This window comes from Globicephala melas, chromosome 7, assembly GCF_963455315.2.
Source record: "Globicephala melas chromosome 7, mGloMel1.2, whole genome shotgun sequence".
In the NCBI taxonomy this organism is placed as follows: Eukaryota; Metazoa; Chordata; class Mammalia; order Artiodactyla; family Delphinidae; genus Globicephala; species Globicephala melas.
This window is the reverse complement of record NC_083320.1, coordinates 10,251,494-10,274,649: the sequence shown is the minus strand read 5'-3', so window position 1 is coordinate 10,274,649 and position 23,156 is coordinate 10,251,494. Positions and strand designations below refer to the sequence as shown.

The following is a 23,156-nucleotide window of genomic DNA, read 5'->3' as shown; positions in this document are numbered from 1 at the left end:
CCTTACCTCCACCTCCATCTCTATCTCTGTAACCTCTGTCTCCATCTACAGCTATACTTCCTTGAAGCATGCAGGTCATGCTCCCCATCCAGATGTTTTCTTTTCTGATAAAGACTCTACCTGGGGGGAACTTCCCTGGTAGTCCAGTGGTTAAGAAGCCGCCTTCCAATGCAGGGGACGCGGGTTTGATCGCTGGTCGGGGAACTAAGATCCCACATGCCGCAGGGCAACTAAGCCCACCTGCCACAACTACCGAGCCTGTGCACTCTGGAGCCCACGCTCCACAACTAGAGAGAAGCCTGCGTGCCCAACGAAGAGCCCAGCTGCCGCAACTAAGACCCAACATAGCCAAATAAATAAAATAAATAAGTTGAAAAAAAAGACTCAACCTGGAAAACTAAACTTTAAGAGTGCAGAAAACACTTAGACAGAAGCATTTGTCACTGCTGTTAAACTTGTTTCAAGATAAAACCTTGATAAGAAATATAAATAACAACTTTTCCCATTTAACCTGAAATGCATTTCCTACTCGCTTAAATATAACAAAGCTGCTGATAATTTACAATTGAAATTAAAATGTTGAATTGTTCTGAAAATGTGGTTTTTGTTTATTCTGTTTGGCAGATTGACCTGATCTCTGAATGCTGAGTACCAGGATGGGATGATTAGGTGTAACATTTAACATACACGTCTATAAACATAGATCTGGACACAGACATATCCAGCAAGGTTTCAACTTAGAAGAAGAACATAGAACAATATTAGAAAAATAATATTTTCATGGGTAGGCATTATGGACTGATTTATGTCCCCCTCTTCCAAATCCATATGTTGAAGCCTTAATGCCAATGTAACTATACTTGGGTCTTTAAAGAGATAATTAAGGTTAAACTAGGTCATTGGGTGAGGCCCTAATCTAATATAACCAGTGGTCTTATAGGAAGAGGAAGAGATATCTTGGATGTGTATGCATTGAGGAAAGACCATGTGAGGAGACAGTGGGACCATTTACAAGCCAAAACTAGAAATTGCAGGAGAAACCAACCCTACCACCACCTTGATCTTGGACTTTCAACCTCCAGAACCGTGAGAAAATAAATTTCTGTTGTTTATGCCCCCCACTCTATGGTATTCTATTATGGCATCCCTAACAAACTAATACAGTAGGTTATCATCAACATGGAGTAGAGGGAAAAACTGGAAATAGAGAGTCCTTTCCATTACAGACTCAGGGAATACCCCTTTTGTGACCTTGAGTAAGTCTGATATACTTATCAGTAAAATTAAAAACTTGGGCTAAGAGAACTCATATTTATTCTTGCTCTTGTTTTGTTTTGTCCTATAATGATGCTAATGATAATAATAAGAGTAACATTTGTTTGAAGCATTCTATGAGCATAGCATTCTTCTCTCAGTGCCTTGGGGCAAAAGGATGCCGAAACCATTGCCCCTTACAGCTCTCTTAGGCTGCAACTCTACAACACCTGTTTACATTGTTAGCGTCTCTGCAGAAATAAAGAGACTTTATTTACATAAGTTTATGTATGCCTTTCAACAGCTGTACAGTGTTTCTAATCATCTATCCTTCAAAGAACACCAAGAGTTAAAAGTCTGAATATTGTCATGCCATGATTCGAAATTTCCTATGTTCTCAACTGTACACACATACATACTCCCTCACATTGTAGAAACATGCTTTTGTGTGGTGTATTTTGAAAAAATCACCTAAACCTATTCATGAAAATGATAGCTAATATTTTATGTACTGGAAGGTTTGTTAAGCAATTTATATGCATTATCAGTTCTTTGAATCCTCCTAAATGGTGAGGTAGGGAGTATCAACTTCATTTTAAAAAAGAGAAACCAATGGAATGATTCAGGAGAAATTTAGCTAGCAAAAGGCAGAACAAGGGACCTGAACCAGAAGAATCTGCTTCCAAAGCGTGCATGTTTAATGCATTATGTAATTCTGCTTCTCTGGAAGACTTCTAATTTCTAGGATGGACTGCTTTTGGTTAATATGTAGGAACAAACCTTCAACAACAATAAAACTCAATAAATTCCATTCCAAACATCCCTTCTTCCAAAAGAATGTTTAAGAAAATGATATTCCAATCTTTTGCAGTTATCATTTAAGGATCTAAGTAAGTTCGCATACAGTTCTTTCTATATCCTTTACATACAAAGCCAAGCTCTCCTTGCTGTGATTTCCAACAAAACCTCCAGCTGACAGCTGCATTTAGCACTTAATCTCCATCTAAATACTGTTGGCCCTGGCAGATCCAGAATTTGCCATGGACAGAAGAAATCACCCTTCTCTACCCAGCCCTATGCACAGCCAGCCAAGATCATGTTCGAGGTAAAACTGACACCTGACTTTTACCCCAAAGAGCTGTTTACTCTGGCCATGGCTTCACCAAAAGAAACTAACATCCTTGATATGCAATATGTACCAAGTTAGTATGTGGGCCATCAGAGGACATTATGTTTCTTCCAGGTCTGAGAATGACAAGTTTGACCAAATATAGTAGTGCAACCAACCAGAATGTTCCATTTCTTTTGAAAGTTATAAAATTATTTTAAATCTACATAGGAATGTTTTAATCTGCACAGTAAAATTTTCTAATTTACCTGAAAAATGATATTCCTTTAACACTATTGCCCTAGATTTCTTTTTAAATTAAAGTAATATTTGCACATTCTTTAAAAAACCAAATGGTATTAATAGGCTTATAAGAGGAACAGCAGTACCTTATCAGATTCCATTCTACCTCCATTTTGCACTCTATTAAGGAAATCATACACAGCATCCTGCTGTCTCTTTCAAATAACATTTTCATATCCCAGTTATTTTTTGTTTGTTTGTCTTTAGACATTATACAGGATTTTCTGCTGTCAGCTCACACCACCACTACCATTCTCATTTAAGGTCAAGAGCTATGTTCTCCAAAGTCACATATCCTGTGTGGTCCAGGTTAGAGCTTGCCATCACATGACCCACAGACATAGAAAACAAACTTATGGTTACCAAAGAGGAAAGGGGGGTGGAGGGATAAATTAGGAGCTTGAGATTAACATATGCACACTACTATATATAAAATAGATAACCAACAAGGACCTACTGTATAGCACAGGGAACTATGCTCAATATATTGTAATAACTTATAAGGGAAAAGAATCTGATAAAGAATGAATATGTGTATATGTATAATTGAATCACTTTGCTGTACACCTGAAATGAACACAACATTGTAAATTAATTATACTTAGATTTAAAAAATAAATAAATAAAAGTAAGAAATGTACCAGAATTGATTATTCTGGGAAGGTGGAATGGTCAGATGTGTGTACAGACATGAGCTTTAGACTGGTCCCTGCCATGTGTATAAAAAGTGTCAGGTGTCACTCAACTGCTTCAGACATATCTTAACTGCCACATTCCCACTCTCTGCAGCTGCCCCCTGAATTTTTTTTTTTTTTTTTTTTTGCGGTACACGGGTCTCTCACTGTTGTGGCCTCTCCCGTTGCAGAGCACAGGCTCTGGACGCGCAGGCTCAGCGGCCATGGCTCACGGGCCCAGCTGCTCCGCGGCATGTGGGATCTTCCCGGACTGGGGCACGAACCCGTGTCCCCTGCATCGGCAGGCGGACTCTCAACCACTGTGCCACCAGGGAAGCCCTGTCCCCTGACTTTTTGTAGCAGTTTTACTGATGATCGCTCTCTCCCACCTGCTCCAGCTCTTCCTTCAGTACCACAACCTCCTGATTCTATACAAACATTCTACATCCAGAATTCAGAGAGAGGTTTCTGTTTTCTTGCCTGAACACTGACTGATATGGTTGTTGGTAATGGAGTTGATTCCAGGGAAATAGAGCCTCAAGGATGAGAATCTGGATGTGGTTCTCTGATGGGACTAGATTCTAAAATAAAAGTAACAATGACCTATGTCTTGTAGCAAATGGGAAGTCATATGATCTGCAGAGGCAAAATGACTGTTAAACTATCACCTCTAGTCACCAGGAATGAAAAGCCAATTAGAAGGCTTTCATCCTTAAAAGATGAAATTGCTAACTTAATAGAATACTATAGTAGTAATTAGAGTGTAAAACTGTGAGGTTGGTTGATCACTTCTGAGTGAGCCAGTAAATGGAGCATAAGAATAAAAGATGAGCTCAGTACTGAAAATTTCCAGGCCATGGTTCAGATAAAGAACCAGCGTGATCCTATAACTTGCCTGAACAAATTCCTTATCTTCTGTAGCTATAGGGCCACAATTTCTGATAAACAAAATCAAAATATGATCCTACTGGTGGACAAATTAAATTCAGAATTTTGTGGAGCCTTTTGTGTTGAGGTTAGGGCTTTGATCAGAAAGGGATGAGATTCTGAAAACTAAAATGAGATACATGAAAATTACAATGAGATTATATGAAGATATACCTTGAACACTCAAACCCACCAGGCCACCCTTGATGGGAGGAGCAGCCCTTCCTTTCTTATCTGAGGACATTAGCCGTTCTTGTCTTAAAAACTCATATTAAACTGTCTTAATGTAGCTGACTTGCAGGGAGAGGAATAATCCTTAAGACTCACCCTCACCACCACTCGTTTCAAGACTTAAACCAGATTCATATCCCAGCAAGCTCCAATACGACAGGAATAATGTATGAGCTAGCTGGAGGTTGCATAAACATGAAAACAATTTAAGCTTTTTACAATTTATGTTGGAAGAAACCTGAATAAAGTATATGAGAATGGATCCTAAAGATAGACTATGATGGAAAATTGAAAATATTGGATTGGGTTGAATGTATTGATTTGGTACACAATCCAGATAGTCTAGATTCAATGAGGTAGTTTGGCAGGGTGTGGCTCTAATAGTTTTCTTGAAGACAATAGTGGCCTCTGTTAAATGAAGTTGCAATACCAAAAATTCCTTGGTATACTCAAGAAGAAAGGATCTAAGGATTTAGGAAGCTATCTAAAAGCTTAGGGAAATAAGAATGTTGGAGTAATATTATTATCATCACCTACTTATTTAAACTTTAACCATGGTCCCAGGATATTCCAGAAGTTACCCCGCTTCACAGAGTTTTAAGAAATACATTTGTGAGGGGAACACCAGAATCCATGAAAAGCTTTCTAGTGAATGATATGTTTAAGCTAGGAACAAGAGTGAGATGTTGCTGTAAAAATGACGTTTGTGAATTCCATGGGATTGATGGGATTCCAGAATGGCAGGAGCCAGGGGATGGGGCTTAACCTATAGAGACAAAGTGGGCATGGTTCCTGTAATGGGTACCAGGACTGAAGCTGTAATCAGAATAGTTTGACTTGCAAAGTTATTGGTGATGTCCTTGGGACAGAAATATATGGGCAGTCCATGGAAGTCTTACTTGACTTCTACAACTGATGAACTCTTAGCCTTGTGAACAGAAATCTGACTTGAATCACCACAAAAGAATCAAGATGCCGTAGCCGGTTTCTAGACATGACCCAGTTCACTAACTCAGAGTCCTCTGAATGGAAGCCTGGTTTCCCTTAAAGAAATCTCCTGATACAATGCCAAAACTTTGCATAGATTTTCTTCTTAGTCTTCTCCAATGGGACCCAGAAAAACTTAACAGGGCAGTAAATTGAATAAAGGAAAATACTCATAAAATTGTGGAGTGGGGGTAGATTACTAGACACTGACTTAACTGACTAGACTATGCTTAATTATGAGGCTTAACTGTTGCTAATTCCAGGGACTCAAATAAGATTAAGGTCAAATAAGATTAAGGTCCATTAAAGTCCAGAGTAGGGGCCAATGAAATCCAGGTGATGATGGAGTTTGCCTTTGATGCAGCTCAAAATAGGTCTCTTGGGTTGCTAAACCCACTGCATGGTTATTTTTCTAGTCCTGGAAAGCATTATTGCAAAAGACATACTCATCAACTGGCAGATTCCCCATATTGTTTTCCTGACAAAAAAAGTGAGGGTTATTGTAGTAGGAAAAGCCAAGTGGAAGCCTCTAGAACTGCCTCTGCCTGTCAAAATAGTAAATCAAAATCAAAACTGCCTTTCTGGAAGAATGCAGAGATCCCAACCACATCCCCATTCAATTATCCTAGTTAGCCTATGTGTAAGAGGAATGAAGTGGATTATTGAAAATTTAATCAGGACTTCCCTGGTAGTGCAGTGGTTAAGAATCTGCCTGCCAGTGCAGGGGACACGGGTTCAATCTCTGGTCCCAGAAGATCCCACATGCCGTGGAGCAACTAAGCCCATGCACCACAACTACTGAGCCTGCGCTCTAGAGCCTGTGAGCCACAACTACTGAGCCCACATGCCACAACTACTGAAGCATGTGCACCTAGAGCCCATGCTCCACAACAAGAGAAGCCACCGCAATGAGAAACATGTGCACCACAACGAAGAGTAGCCAAAGACCCAACCAATTAAAAAAAAATTAATCAGATGGCAAACTTAAACTGAATATGATATTCCAGATGTAGTTTCTTTGCTGGAGCAAATCAACCCAGTCTCTATTCCCAAGTATGCAGCTATTGGTCTAATGAGTGCTTTTCTCCTCTATATTAATATATACTACAACAAGTAGTTTGCAAGACAGTAATACCCGTTCACTGTACTACTCCAGGGATACATCAAACCTATAGCTCTATGTTATAATCCAGTCCAGAGACACTTTTTCATCTTACATTGCACAAGAGATGATGCTAATTCATCATATTGATGATAGCATGCTGATTGAATGTGCCGAGGAGGAAGTACAAATATCCTGGCAAAATACATGCAAACCAGAGAGTCGGAAATAAATCCAACAACATTTAAGCAGTCCGCCAACTCAGTGAAACTTCTGTGGCTTGAGAGGTCTGAGGCAAGTTGAGATACATCCTCCAAAGTTGGGTACTAGATGCCAAGTTATTGCATCTAGTATCTTCTTCCACTAAGAAGGAGACACAACGTCTAAAGGACTGTTTGAATTCTGGAAGCAACATACACTCATATATATTGAATAAGAAGCAAATCATTTACCAAGTACTCTGTAAGGTGGCTAGTTTAGAATGTTTCAGTGGGGCCCAGAGTAAGGTAAGTTTTATGACAGGTCCACACTATTGTGCAAGCTGCCCAGCCATTTGCACTGTATGACCCAGCAGATGTAATAGAACTTGTAATGGATACAGCAGATCTAGATGCCATCCCAGTCTTTTTGGCCAGTGCAGTTAATACCTTTAGTTTCTTTACTCTCTTTGTAGTGGACTTTTCAGAGGGGAAAAAAGGTATGCATTCAGTCCATCTTATTTAAGTATAACTCCCTATCATAGCGTTTTACAAGAGAATTGATCTTATGGGAATTGAGGACTGAGTTAAGTAATAAAATGCACTTATTTATTTTTATAATCGTTACAACCCTCTAAATTACAATTCAAAGTCAGTCAATGGATTAGCCAGTGCTAGTTCTTCCGTGTACACTCTGCTTGTGACAAGTACACTACTTATACGTTTCTTAAATGGAACTCGACTGCCTCAACTCGAATTTTGTTAACATGATAACTAGAGAGTTGGCCTCAGATTTAGTGTATGAGGGCTGCTCTTTCTTTATTGTAGGACCCTCGATAAATCACTTGACCTTTCTGTGAACCTCATGTTTTTCTTATCGAAAGAGTAACTGAAGTACTTGTCTTTATAAAGCTGACTTGAGGATTAATATAAGATAATGCACATGAAACTTCCTATATATACAAGTCCCTCAAGTTGGTAGAATTTATGGAGCTTTTGGAATAAATAGGAAATGGCCGGCATCGCCATTGAGATAGCACCAAGGAGAAGAAAATTTCTCTTTGTTGGTTAACTACACCTCCTGGAAAATACCTAGTAAAGGACCAGGATGTGGAAAGCACTCTATCGTTACTATTAGTCCTTTGAATGAGAACAGCAGCAGCAACAAGAGATCCTCCAGTAATCCCCAGATGACACACAATGTGAATCCAAACAAAGGGGCCCAACCCTTCTTGGCTTACAAGTACTTTACAGCTAATAGTGGCGAATGCTGAAAAGGGAGCCAAAGGGTCAGGAGGCTGCCAGCAAATGGAAATTTTATTTTTTGAAAATAAAATATTAAATATTGACAAAAATTCTTTTAGTGCTGATACTGTACTTAGAGAGACTAAAAAGGCCACTGCCAAATTTGATATTGCAGGATAAGTTGTGGAAAAGGCCCATGAATATGTTTTCGGCAAATTTTTTAAAGTTTTTTAAGTTTAAGAAAGATGACTGATGCATTAAAATCTATTGTTAGAAAAAACAGCTGCTGACAATTTGATAAATTATTCACCCAAGAGTTTCAATAATCTAAAACAACTTCTCCCACATATGTTGACAGGGGAAGAACTATCTAGCAAAACAGATGAAACAGAATAATTTTAGGGTATTTCTAAAATGATTAGAAAATCCGTTTGTCTTTTAAGCCTCGTTCTTAATTTTAAACTAAAATTATTGAACATTTCTGACAAGGACTTAATGTAGCTTTAAAAAATATTTGTTATACACAAAAATACTATTTTAGCAGCACAGCAGAATTTAACATATATTACAGTGATCTTTTATAACAAAAATAGAAAATCTAGACCACTTAGAAGAATATGATTATGACATTGCCTTAACTAAGATTTGGGTAAGAAAAAATTGTAGAAACTCAATAAACACAGAGTTGCACAGCTCAGGTCCCCTACAATGAAGGATGTCCTGTCAGCTCCTGCAGAAAGCCACTGGGCCCAGGCCACACCCTTCACATGCTGGCCCAGGTCCTGTGACTGACTAATGGAAAGGAATTATAAAGGCTGGGCCATTTCAACCTAACATGGGACAACCCTGACACAGGTCATTTCAGCTTCAGAGCTCCCTGTAGGTTTGGCTAAAGTTATCACGGAGTATATATCACAGCTCAACTCTCCCTGGGCCTAATCCCACTTCCTCCTCTTCCCTTCCAAGGATACTCCCTAATAAACATCTGCACAATAAATTCTGTCTCCTAATGTGCTTCCCAAGCAAATGATCTGCAACAAGGAGCAAATGGCAGAAGTGAAAAATCAACTTTTCCATCATTCATTCAGTAACTCGACAAGCACTAATTGAGTGCCAGTTATATAGCAAATTAGATTGCGATTGTTTGCAAGGAATGAAATAAAGTCCCTACCCCAACGACTTCACAATCCAATGAGGATGACTGAATTGCAATGGAAACTGAATCACAATAAAATAAGTGCTGTGAAATCTTTTTTTAATGTTTATATTTACTTTTCTTATTAGTCATCCATTTTATACACATCAGTTTTTACACGTCAATACCAATCTCCCAATTCATCCCACTATCACCCCCGCCCCCCACTGCTTTCCCCCTTTGGGGCCCATACGTTTTTTCTGTACTTCTGTGTCTCAATTTCTGCTCTGCAAACTGGTTCATCTGTACCATTTTCTAGGTTCCACATATATACGTTACACTATACTTGTTTTTCTCTTCCTGACTCACTTCACTCTGTATGACAGTCTCTAGATGCATCCACATCTCTACAAATGACCCAATTTTGTTCCTTTTTGTGGCTGAGTAATATTCCATTATATATATGTACCACTTCTTCTTTATCCATTCATCTGTCGATGGGCATTTAGGTTGCTTCCGTGACCTGGCTATTGTAAATAGTGCTGCAATGAACATTGGGATGCATGTGTCTTTTTGAATTATGGTTTTCTCTGGGTATATGCCCAGTAGTTGGATTGCTGGTCATAATTCTATTTTTAGTTCTTTAAGGAAACTCCATACTGTTCTCCATAGTAGCTGTATCAATTTACATTCCCACTAACAGTGCAAGAGGGTTCCCTTTTCCCCACACCCTCTCCAGCACTTGTTGTTGGCAGATTTTCTGATGATGCCCATTCTAACTGGTGTGAGGTGACACCTCATTGTAGTTTTGATTTGAATTTCTCTAATAATTAGTGATGTTGAACAGCTTTTCATGTGCTTCTTGGCCATCTGTATGTCTTCTTTGGAGAAACGTCTATTTAGATCTGCCCATTTTTGGATTGGGTTGTTTGTTTTTTTAATATTGAGCTGTTTATATATTTTGGAGATTAATCCTTTGTCAACTGCTACATTTGCAAATATTTTCTCCCATTCTGAGGGTTGTCTTCTCGTCTTGTTTATGGCTTCCTTTGCTGTGCAAAAGCTTTTAAGCTTCATTAGGTCACATTTGTTTATTTTTGTTTTTATTTCCATTACTATAGGAGATGGATCAAAAAATATCTTGCTGTGATTTATGTCAAAGAGTGTTCTTCCTATGTTTTCTTCTAAGAGTTTTATAGTGCCCGGTCTTACATTTAGGTCGCGAATCCATTTTGAGTTTTTTTGTGTGTATGGTGTTAGGGAGTGTTCTAATTTCATTCTTTTACATGTAGCTGTCCACTTTTCCCAGCACCACTTATTGAAGAGACTGTCTTTTCTCCATTGTATATCCTTGCCTCCTTTGTCATAGATTAGTTGACCATATGTGCATGGGTTTATTTCTGGGCTTTCTATCCTGTTCCATTGATCTATATTTCTCTTTTTGTGCCAGTACCATATTGTCTTGATTACTGTAGCTTTGTAGTATAGTCTGAAGTCAGGGAGTCTGATTCCTCCAGCTCCGTATTTTTTCCCTCAAGACTGCTTTGGCTATTCGGGCTCTTTTGTGTCTCCATTCAAATTTTAAGATTTTTTGTTCTAGCTCTGTAAAAAATGCCATTGGTAATTTGGTAGGGATTTCATTGAATCTGTAGATTGCTTTGGGTAGTATAGTCATTTTCACAATATTGATTCTTCCAATCCAAGAACATGATATACCTCTCCATCTGTTGGTATCACCTTTAATTTGTTTCATCAGTGTCTTATAGTTTTCTGCATACAGGTCTTTTGTCTCCTTAGGTAGGTTTATTCCTAGGTATTTTATTCTTTTTGTTGCAATGGTAAATGGGAGTGTTTTCTTAATTTCTCTTTCAGATTTTTCATCATTACTATATAGGAATGCAAGAAATTTCTATGCATTAATTTTGTGTCCTGCAACTTTACCTAATTCATTGATTAGCTCTAGTAGTTTTCTGGTGGCCTCTTTAGGATTCTCTATGTATACTATCATGTCATCTGCAAACAGTGACAGTTTTACTTCTTTTCCAATTTGTATTCCTTTTATTTATTTTTCTTCTCTGATTGCTGTGGCTAGGACTTCTAAAACTATGTTGAATAATAGTGGCGAGAGTGGACATCTTAGTCTTGTTCCTGATCTTAGAGGAAATGCTTTCAGTTTTTCACCATTGAGAATGATATTTGCTGTGGGTTTGTCATATATGGCCTTTATTATGTTGAAATAGGTTCCCTCTATGCCCACTTTCTGGAGAGTTTTTATCATAAATCGGTGTTGAATTTTGTCAAAAGCTTTTTCTGGATCTATTGAGATGATCATATGGTTTTTATTCTTCAATTTATTAAAATGAAGAAGTGTATCAAATGTATCACATTGATTTATTCGTGTATATTGAAGAATCCTTGCATCTTTCAGATAAATCCCACTTCATCATGGTGTATGGTCCTTTAATGTGCTGTTGGATTCTGTTTGCTAGTATTTTGTTGAGGATTTTTGCATCTATATTCATCAGTGATATTGGTCTGTAATTTTCTTTTTTTGTAGTATCTTTGTCTGGTTTTGGTATCAGAGTGATGGTGGCCTCATAGAATGAGTTTGGGAGTTTTCCTTCCTTTGCAATTTTTTGAAAGCGTTTGAGATGGATGGCTGTTAGGTCTTCTCTAAATATTTGATAGAATTCACCTGTGAAGCCATCTGGTCCTGGACTTTTGTTTGTTGGAAGACTTTTAATCAGAGTTTCAATTTCCTTACTTGTGATTGGTCTGTTCATATTTTCTATTTCTTCCTGGTTCAGTCTTGGAAGGTTATACCTGTCTAAGAATTTGTTCATTTCTTCCAGGTTGTCCATTATATTCCATAGAGTTGCTTGAAATAGTCTCTTAGTATGCTTTGTATTTCTGTGGTTTCTGTTGCAACTTCTCCTTTTTCTTTTCTAATTTTATTGATTTGAGTCCTCTCTTGCTTTTTCTTGATGAGTCTGGCTAATGGTTTATCAATTCTTTTTATCTTCTCAAAGAAACAGCTTTTAATTTTATTGATCTTTGCTATTGTTTTCTTTGTTTCTATTTCATTTATTTTTGCTCTGATCTTTATGTTTCCTTTCCTTCTGCTAACTTTGGGTTTTGTTTGTTCTTCTTTCTCTAGTTCCTTTAGGTGTAAAGTTAGATTGTTTATTTGAGATTTTTCTTGATTCTTGAGGTAGGCTTGTATAACTATAAACTTCCCTCTTAGAACTGCTTTTGCTGCATCCCATAGGTTTTGGATCATCATGTTTTCATTGTCATTTGTCTCTAGGTATTTTTTGATTTCCTCTTTGATTTCCTCTTCTGTGATCTCCTGGTTATTTAGTAACGTATTGTTTAGCATCCATGTGTTTGTGTTTTTTACGGTTTTTTCCCTGTAATTGATTTCTAATCTCAGAGCATTGTGGTCAGAAAAGATGCTTGATATGATTTCAATTTTCTTAAATTTACTGAGTCTTGATTTGTGACCCAAGATATGATCTATCCTGGGGAATGTTCTGTGTGCACTTGAGAAGAAAGTGTAATCTGCTGTTTTTGGATGGAATGTCCTATAAATATCAATTAAATCTATCTGGTCTATTGTGTCATTTAAAGCTTGTGTTTCCTTATTAATTTTCTGTTTGGATGATCTGTCCAGTGGTGTAAGTGAGGTGTTAAAGTCCCCCACTATTATTGTGTTACTGTGGATTTCCTCTTTTAGAGCTGTTAGCAGTTGCCTTATGTATTGAGGTGCTCCTATGTTGGGTGCATATATATTTATAATTGTTATATCTTCTTCTTGGATTGATCCCTTGATCATTATGTAGTGTCCTTCCTTGTCTCTTGTAACATTCTTTATTTGAAAGTCTATTTTATCTGATATGAATATTGCTACTCCAGCTTTTTTTTCATTTCCATTTGCATGGAATATCGTTTTCCATCCTCTCACTTTCAGTCTGTATGTGTCCCTAGGTCTGAAGTGGGTCTCTTATAGACAGCATGTATATGGGTCTTGTTTTTATATCCATTCAGCAAGCCTGTGTCTTTTGGTTGGAGCATTTAATCCATTCATGTTTAAGGTAATTATCAATATGTATGTTCCTATTACCATTTTCTTAATTGTTCTGGGGTTGTTTTTGTAGGTCCTTTTCTTCTTGTGTGTTTTCTACTTAGAGAAGTTCCTTTAGCATTTGTTTTAGAGCTGGTTTGGTGGTGCTGAATTCTCTTAGCTTTTGCTTGTCTGTAAAGCTTTTGATTTCTCCATCGAATCTGAATGAGATCCTTGCTGGGTAGAGTAATCTTGGTTGTAGGTTCTTCCCTTTCATCACTTTAAGTATATCATGCCACTCCCTTCAGGCTTGTAGAGTTTCTGCTGAGAAATCAGCTGTTAACCCTATGAGAGTTCCCTTGTATGTTATTTGTCATTTTTCCCTTGCTGCTTTCAATAATTTTTCTTTGTCTTTAATTTTTGCCACTTTGATTACTATGTGTCTTGGTGTGTTTCTCCTTGGGTTTTTCCTGTATGGGACTCTCTGCACTTCCTGGACTTGGGTGGCTATTTCCTTTCCCATGTTAGGGAAGTTTTCAACTATAATCTCTTCAAATATTTTCTCTGGTCCTTTCTCTCTCTCTTCTCCTTCTGAGACCCCTATAATGTGAACGTTTTTGTGTTTAATGTGGTCCCAGAGGTCTCTTAGGCTGTCTTCATTTCTTTTCATTCCTTTTTCTTTATTCTGTTCCACAGCAGCGAATTCTACCATTCTGTCTTCCAGGTCACTTATCCACTCTTCTGCCTTGGTTATTCTGCTATTGATTCCTTCTTGTGTATTTTCATTTCAGTTATTGTATTGTTCATCTCTGTTTGTTTGTTTTTTAATTCTTCTAGATCTTTGTTAAACATTTCTTGCATCTCCTCGATCTTTGCCTCCATTCTTTTTCCGAGGTTCTGGATCATCTTCACTATCATTTTTCTGAATCCTTTTTCTGGAAGATTGCCTATCTCCATTTCATTTAGTTGTTTTTCTGGGGTTTTATCTTGTTCCTTCATCTGATACACAGCCCTCTGTTGTTTTATCTTGTCTGTCCTTCTGTGAATGTGGTTTTTGTTACACAGGCTGCAGGATTGTAGTTCTTCTTGCTTCTGCTGTCTGCCCTCTGGTGGATGAGGCTATCTAAGAGGCTTGTGCAAATTTCTTGATGGGAGGGACTGGTCAATAAGTGCTATTAAGTCTTTATGAAGACACCTTTAAAGAATCTCAAGTATATGTGGAAAGACCTCTAAAGAATGGACGAATCTCAAAAACATTATGCTAAGTGAAAGAAGCCTGACACAATAGTCTGCATAGTATATCATTCATTTATATGAAATGTCTAGAAAAGGCAAATCTATAGAGAAAGAGAGTAGATTTAGTGGTTACCTGGGGTTGGGGCTGGGAATGGGGATTGACTGCAAATGGAACTGTGGTCTTTCTGGGATAATAAGTATTTGTGAAAATTGATTGTAATGATGGTTGTACAGCTCTATAAAATTACTAAAATTCTTTGACTTCTACACTTAAAGTGGGTGAGTTTTATGGTATATAAATTATACTTTAATGAAGTTGTTAAAAATAAAAGATATTTGACATTATTTTCTTCAATGTCATGCAATAAGTCAGAAGACTTACAAATAATTTTTTCAATTCCTTCATTCAATCCTCAAAATCACCAGAAGGAAAATTTATTCATTCCAAAGGATGATCTGATATAGTCACGGTCTGGAACATCAAACAAGAAAAAGAGCAAGAATTATGAGCTAAATGTGAAAAGTCCCTTTGCCTCAAAATTGAGCATGTAATTTACAGACAGCTCAATTAGCAGAAAAGAGAGCTTAACATGGTCCAAACATAAAAATGGTCATGCTGTCCTCCCAGATTAGTTCTTGAACAGTGACTATTGTTTGTTCATTCATCTCAGCTGCCATCTCCTTCAGCATCTCATTTAAGACCCATCTGTACAAAGAATCTGTCCTTTCCATGAGGATGTTTTAAATAGAAAAATTAAACCTGAAGTATTAGTTCATCCCATTAGTAATTATTCAGGATTGCCTGGGTGCCCATAATTTAAATCTAATTTAAATCCAGTGATGGCTCAAAGAAGAGAGAACATTCATATATATTTAGTTGTCAGGTATTTTGTTACTAGAGTTAGAAATAATTTCAGGGACATAAGGATACATTTCATCACATCAGAAGTGTTAATACTACCTAGGATGCGGCTTTATCTCATAAATTCTCTCTCTCTTCCTCTGTCTCTCTCTCACTCTATCTCTATCTCTATCTCCATCTCTATCTCTATCCCCATCTCTCTCTCTCTCTCTACCTCTATCCCTATCTCTCTCCATCTCTCTCTCCCTCTCTCTCTCTCTCTCTCTCTCTCCATCTCTATCTCTATCTACCTCTTGCTCCTCCTCTAATTTTCTCCCTCCCTCTCTCTCATAAGTAGTATTTGACAGACCAGCATTGCTATATTAATTACTCCAAAATATTACTGCACTCCTCCTATATGTGAGGTGCTGTCATTTAATACTGAAAACTTAACAAGATAGCTCTGACTTCAAGGTCTTTTCAATTTAATGATTTAAGTTTTAACCCAAACATTGCTAGAAAATATTCCTAGAGAGTGTGTGTATAATAGATTGATTTAAAATGTGTGTTATTGGAAAGTGATAAATAATTTTTCTTGTTATTGTGTTTTCTGGAAAATTCCAAGCTATACATATCCATGGCTATTTTTTACTAAGAAAGTATTTTGATTATATTTTGTATAGATTTATTCATTAATAATATTTGATATCTGTACTGTAGTTTTAATTTTGCAAGGGGATTTAATAGCTCTTATTTTACACAGGCATTATTGTTTAACTGTATTTTTCAGATGAAGAAACTGAGGCTCTAGGAATTAGCATCTAAAGCCCTGTCCTCATCCAAGGACTCTGTTGCTCTTCAGTATTACACATGCTCTCTGCCATCTTCACTCTTGGTTGATAACATCAAAAATTTAAGCAATCATTTAAGCAAGTAGGAAAGAATGTCGACAGATTCCACCACTATATCTGCAGGCTTTTCAGCATCTGTCCTCATGAACTCACCATCCCTTCTGTTGTTAGAGATGAACTACCTGTATGCCTACTTAAAGCAAATCCCCCCATTCATGCACTTGATTCCATCCCTTCTTTCCATCCCAAGCATGTTTTTTCAGAAGTAATTCCCTTACTTTTCTATGGTATCTATGTTTACTTCTCTACTGGATCATTCCATTAGTATACAAACATGCTACTGGTTTTTTCATTATTAAAAAAAGAAATCCTTCCACTGGACTTCTCTTCCTAAATATCACCCCATTTCTCTGTTCCCATTTGCAGTCAACCCAAAATGTTGTATATACTTAAATATCTAACTTTGCTATTCCCATTCCCTCTTTATTGTCCTCATAACTCTATTAAAACACCTTTGGCTAAGGTCACCAGTGACATATCACAAATTCAACTAATTCTTAGTTCACAGCCTACTTGATCTTTTACATTTTACACAGTTGATAAACAGCTCGTCTTGAAAGCACTTTATTTACTGGGATATCAAGAATGCACATATGTTTAGTTTTCCTCCTACCCCATTGATTGATCATTCTATGATTCCTTTGCCCCTATCCTCCCTAACCTCTCACATGGAGTGTCCCAGGGCATGGGGTGCTCTCTACATTCACTCTTTGGTGACTGTGCTTGTTATTTAGTTCCTGATTCTCACCTTCAGGCTATTCTTTTATACTGGGCTTTGTAATACTGAGCTTGGGGTTCTACAAACCACATTTTCCTTTGCCAGCTGGTCCCATTTAGGTTCTGCCAATGGGGGCAAGAGATAAATTGGAAGATGAGAAGAGGGAGAAGAAACTTAAATGGTAGTGGAAGAGAGACAGACACACCCTGGAAGAGACAGCTGATTCCAGTAGCAGAGATTTTTCCCAGTTTGTAGGGTTCCCCCCCCCACACACATATTCCCGGAATCAGTCCTCTCTGAAGCACTAAGCAAATGATGCCACTTCCTCAGAGGTCTGAGTCCCATGGGCCCCTCTTCCAAGACTTTACCTTTCATTAATCCCAACCTCTTCCCTTTGCTTCCCCAGCAAAGGAATGGTGACTGCTTCCTGAACTTGTGTCTTCTTGCTGCCTTTTCAGTTTTCTAATACCTGGCTACCATCATCTTTATGTTACATCCTCTAGTTAAGATCATTGATGTGGTTTCTGGTTCCCGATTGAACCCTGGCCTATACAGCGATCTAATCTAGTCACATAGCTTGAAATACTACCTTTATACAGATGATTTCCAGACCTTTCTTCCAAACTCCCAACTTGTGTCAGGTCAAATGATACAAAATTGCCATTTTTACAGTTATACAAGTTGAATATCAGCAAGTACATATGGTTCAACGCTAATATAAAACTAATAGGTCCCTCAATGTTAACAATTTCATAAAAGAATTCCTCCCCATCATCTTTGAATGACTCCCCCACCTCAGTTTGATGGTGCATTCACACCTTTGGTTAATCAGGCCAAAACCCTCCAAGTTTCCTCACCTCTTCTCTTTGTCTATACCCTGACTCTAATTTGTAAGCAAATACCATTGGTCCTGCTCTCAAAATGTATGCAAAACCTTGTCATTTATCATTATCTGCAGCATTAGTCCAGACTGAGTCCTTATAGGGAATTCCCTGGTGGTCCAGTGGTTAGGACTCTTCACTTTTACTGCCAAGGGCACAGGTTCAATTCCTGGTTCGGGAAGCTAAGATCCCTCAAGCCGCGCAGCATGGCCAAAGAAACCAAAACAGACTGAATCCTTATCAACTCTCATCTAGTTTATTGTGATAGCCTCACAACTAGTCTCCCTATGTATATCCTTACAGCTGTTCTCATCAAAACAGCCAGAATGATCCTTTCAAATCAATCTCACTCCTCTGCTCATAGCCCTACATTGGCTTTGATTTTACTTAGAATAAAAACTCTACCACCAGTTTCACCACCATTTCAGTCAAAATGAATCCCAGGTGTGACTTGAACATTCCCAGTATACTCCTGCTTAAAGCCATTATGCTGCAATTAGTGGAATGTTCTTCTTCAAGATGTCTACCTGAATAATTCCCTCACTTCTTTCAAAACTGAAATATCACCTCCTCCATGAAGACTAGCCTAACCACTCTATTAAAACTGCAACAGGGCTTCCCTGGTGGCGCAGTGGTTGAGAGTCCACCTGCCGATGCAGGGGACACGGGTTCATGCCCTGGTCCGGGAAGATCCCACATGCCGCGGAGCGGCTGGGCCCGTGAGCCATGGCCGCTGAGCCTGAGCCTCCAGAGCCTGTGCTCCGCGATGGGAGAGGCCACAGCAGTGAGAGGCCCGTGTACCAAAAAAAAAAAAAAAAAAACTGCAACAACCCTACACTTTGGCATCCCATGCCCATTGAGCTTGGTCTGCTTTTCAGTTGGTTGGCTTATTTATTTTCCTCTTTGTAACTAATAATTTCAAACATACTATATATTTATTTTACTCAGGACATACTGGACTGCAGCATGTAAAGCCAAAAGTATCTATGCCAAAAGTATCTAAGAGCTAAACACAATAAATTTTATGTCACACATGAAACAGACCAAAGTAGTATTCCTTATAAGAGGGAAGATTTTTTTTTTCACTTGTGATTCAGTGATTGGCTCTTTCTATTCTGAGGCACCATCATCCCCTAGGGACCTGCAATTTTTTTTATTTTTTATTTTTTTGCGGTACACGGGCCTCTCATTGTTGTGGCCTCTCCTGTTGCAGAGCACATGCTCCGGAGGCGCAGGCTCAGCAGCCATGGTTCACGGGCCCAGCCGCTCCGCGGCATGTGGGGTCTTCCCGGACCGGGGCACGAACCCGTGTCCCCTGCATCGGCAGGCGGACTCTCAACCACTGCGCCACCAGGGAAGCACCCCCTTTCCATTTTTAAAAGTGGTTTTCACTGTTGTTCCTTTTACTCAGGACTTAGTGTTGAATTTCATTCACCATTTTTGCTATAACTACTAATTTGATTTCATATTTTCCTCTTTATGTGTCAACACTGCAGGCTATACCCAAGCTATTATTCCAGGTCTACCTTACTAAAAGAAAATTGATTTTGTTCAGGTATAGGGGGCTTATGTAGTTCATGGTCTGGATGGCTCCCCAGCTCCTACAGTGAATTTTGATTAGTCTAAACAAGCTATAGTAATTCTATTAACTCTCCCGGTGGTTGGTTTAAACATGGTGGAGTGACGTGACTGTAGCCAATGACACATAAAGTGTATTCTGCTTGGGGAACTGGCAAAAGGGTAGGGCAGGGACTCATCCTTTTTGTGAATATTTTTAGTATTTCCACTACCATCTTGCAACTATGCAGAGAATCATCTACACATTGGACACTGCAGAGAGAAAAGATGAGCGGAACCTGGTTTCTTGATAACACAATGGTGCTCCAGAATTAATCCTGAAACTGCCCAACCTCTGGGCCTCTTGTTTTGTGGAATAATACTTGCTACTTTTTTGTAGGCTTCTTTCTTACTTGAAGCCAAAGGCGTGTCGACATGTATTGATTTACTTTTGTAGGTTTCCTAATGTTAAACCGTTCTTGCATCTCAGAACACACCCTGTCTGATCTTGATGTGTTTTATTTACTTTATATCATCCAAAATTAAGGTTGGTCAAAATTTATTTAGGCATTTGAATCTTATTCCATAGTAAGATTGCTCTATAATTTCTCTTTTTATACTGTCAATATTCCAAAGACATAATAGCGCCATAAAAGGAGATGGAAAAAACTCTCTCACTTGCTTTATTTTTTTGAAGAGTTTGTATCAAACTTGAATTGCTTATTCCTTGAATATCTGCTGTAACTTGGCTTACTGTCTGAGGCTGGTGTTTATTTTGCTTGCTGTGGTAGTTAATGTGTGTACTTTTGTGCATACATTTTGCAGGAGGAGGAATAGGTGCTGCTTTGAATACTAGTTTGATTTTTTAAAGGGTTATGAGACCATTAGATTTTCTATATTATCCTGAATCACGTGTGGTAATATATGTTTTAATATTTTTTAAGAAAAATATTGATTTCTTCCAAATTCCAAATGTGTTGGCATAGAATGTTTTAGTATATACTCATAATAGTAAAACATTTCCCCATTATCCCTTGTAATGTTCATTATATTCCTAATATTCTTATTTTCTTCTTTACAGCTCAATCTTGTCATACATGTGTATATTTTATCCATATTTTAATGCACTCACTTTGAGCTTTGTTGATCTTCTCTTGTTTCTTTGCTTCTATTTCACTAATTTTTGTTCTTATTTTTATTATTACTTTTTTTCTTTTCTCCAGAATTTTGCTGTTATTTTTTGACTTAGATCCTTAAATTACTAACTGTTAATCTTCGTTTCTAATGCATAGATTAGAAATTTCTGCCTCCATATCACTTCAGTTTCATCCTGCTCTATTTGATATGTGGTGTTTACATTTGTATTCATTTCTAAATATAGTATGTTCCAACTTCCATTATGATTTCTACTTTGACCAGTAAATCATTGAAAGTTTGATTTGTTCTTGCTGTTAATATCAGAGTGAACCAGTAAGCGGCAATCAGGATTTGCACCCAAGTTTTCTGGCTCAAAGTCTGTGTCCCTAACCATCAGACATACTTCCTCTCTGTCACTCTGGCTTTGCTTTCTCTCCTAACCTGCGGAATATTGGCCTGGCCATTTCTTTCCTTGAGATGATATTTGCATATATTTTTTGTTATAATTTATCTAGCTTTTCTATATGTATGTAGTGGGAGATAGGTTCCTGTTAACCCATTCACTATGTGGCAGAAACTAGAACTTTCTCCCAGCTTATATTTTACACACCAATTTTTCTGTGGCTAGCAGAACTTACTACAATTCTAGATGATCAAATACTAACACTCTGTGTTGCTATTGTCTTGAAATAAGTGAGATGAACTCAATGGAAATCTAGAGGAAAATGTGAAGACATTGATTCTAGTCTTCCTGTTTTGTTTGGTTTCCCTGGAATCTAGGTGAGTTTTCTGTAAGCTGATGTCCATGCTCAGCCAAGTGTGGTTGAAAGTCAAAAAAGAAGGATGGCCCAGGTAAGTGTGTGGAGGCCCAATGCCAATTTTGCAGGTCAAATAGAATTTACTGGACCCACTAGCTTTTAAAAAGCATCCACAAAATCAATTTTAGATGAGCATGCTTTTCTTCCAGGAAATTAAAAACACATCTACAGACCATCTTATTTCCCTTCAGAATTTCTCTGTAAGCAGGCACTGTAAAGACTTTACTTTTCCCACTTTATTCAGGAAGAATCTGAAGCTCAGTATCTGAGGCCTATTCCCTGACGAAGAATCCAGGGTGTCATTTAAAATACAGCTTAATGTATGGGAACTATCTCTCCAATATTGTTTTTTTTTTTTTTTTTATGAAACAAGACATTCTTCAGAGATACACTTGTGAAGAGGCCGCATATTTTTGGAGCAAAATTTGAGCACTCCTTGGGTTTTATTCCTTCTTCAAATAAGATGCAGATTTATAACAGGGCTAGGAAAATGTTGTCACATCGTTTCATCCCACTCTGTACCATATCTTTACATAAGTAGTTTTAAATGACTTTGTTGGTAGCCATACAGACAGAATCTAGAGTGATGGATATATTTTTTCTCTTCTATTTTTACCATGAGGATGATATCTTCTTCAGTTACAAAGAGGAGCAATTACATAGTCTTAGAGAAAATAGAAAAATGGCTTAATATCATTTTCAATATAGTAAAACCTCATTTATTTGGCCTATAAATAGAGAATTTGACGAATAGACAGTACTTATCCTGATGTTTCTCATTCCCTATGGGTCAGGAATCTTTTTTTTTTTTTTTTTTTTTTTTTTGCAGTACACGGGCCTCTCACTGTTGTGGCCTCTCCCGTTGCGGAGCACAGGCTCTGGACACGCAGGCTCAGCGGCCATGGCTCACGGGCCCAGCTGTTCTGCGGCACGTGGGATCTTCCCGGACCGGGGCATGAACCCGTGTCCCCTGCATCGGCAGGCGGACTCTCAACCACTGTGCCACCAGGGAAGCCCAGGAATCATTTTAATAAATAACGTTATGATGCAACCATATGTGAAAATAACATTTAAAATCTGTAGGAAAACACATTGCTTTCAAATACTTCATGAAGAAATAATTGATACTCTAAGTCAATCTATTCAAAATATACTGCCTTAGAACTATGGTAGTCTGTATTTGACTTAGTGGCTATATCTAGAAGCAAATAACTGGGAATGTCTTTTGAATTTCAACTGACTATAAGTTCGTGAGCTTATATTGTATTAATTGACATTTTCCTTTAAGAAGTGGCTCTTCATTTTCCTTTAAGAAGTAGCTACTTTCTCTTTGTAACTCAAGGGCTCATTGTGGGAAAGCTGAAGGAAGCTTAGACCCTCACCCATTATCTTCCTCCAGCTTCTCTCACTGTCTACTCTCTACACAGAGTTCAGAATCAATACCTGATTAGATCTAGTCAAATCAGCAAAATAGCAAACACATCATTTCCACCTTCCTGCATCAAAATGACTCTAAGTGGTCTGCAAGAAAATAAACCATCATCTTCTCCATTATTTTAAGGATCTGTTCCTGAAAAATCAATATCTATTGCTAAGGACTTTATACTCATATATCTTTTAATTACCTCTGGAATGTGTAAATACTCTTAGAACAGGATTGAAATGCTTTGCTCATTATGTGTGTGTCTGCTACATCTCCTCCTACTACTTTTTTGGCAAGGATCTTTGGATTTTCAATAGAATCTCACATAAAGAACAATTTTAAAATATGAACCTTTCACAGCCTTTGCAAAGAATGTTATAGACCACAGATCTGCTGGGATTTGGGAGC

The 23,156-nt window shown here is 37.9% G+C and overlaps 1 pseudogene; it reads right to left on the bottom strand.

Annotated features, from left to right (window-relative positions):
• LOC115852390 (large ribosomal subunit protein eL8-like) overlaps window positions 1-79 on the bottom strand; it is a 32,118-nt pseudogene extending 32,039 nt beyond the window's left edge.
• Between the last annotated feature and the right edge of the window lie 23,077 nt (window positions 80-23,156).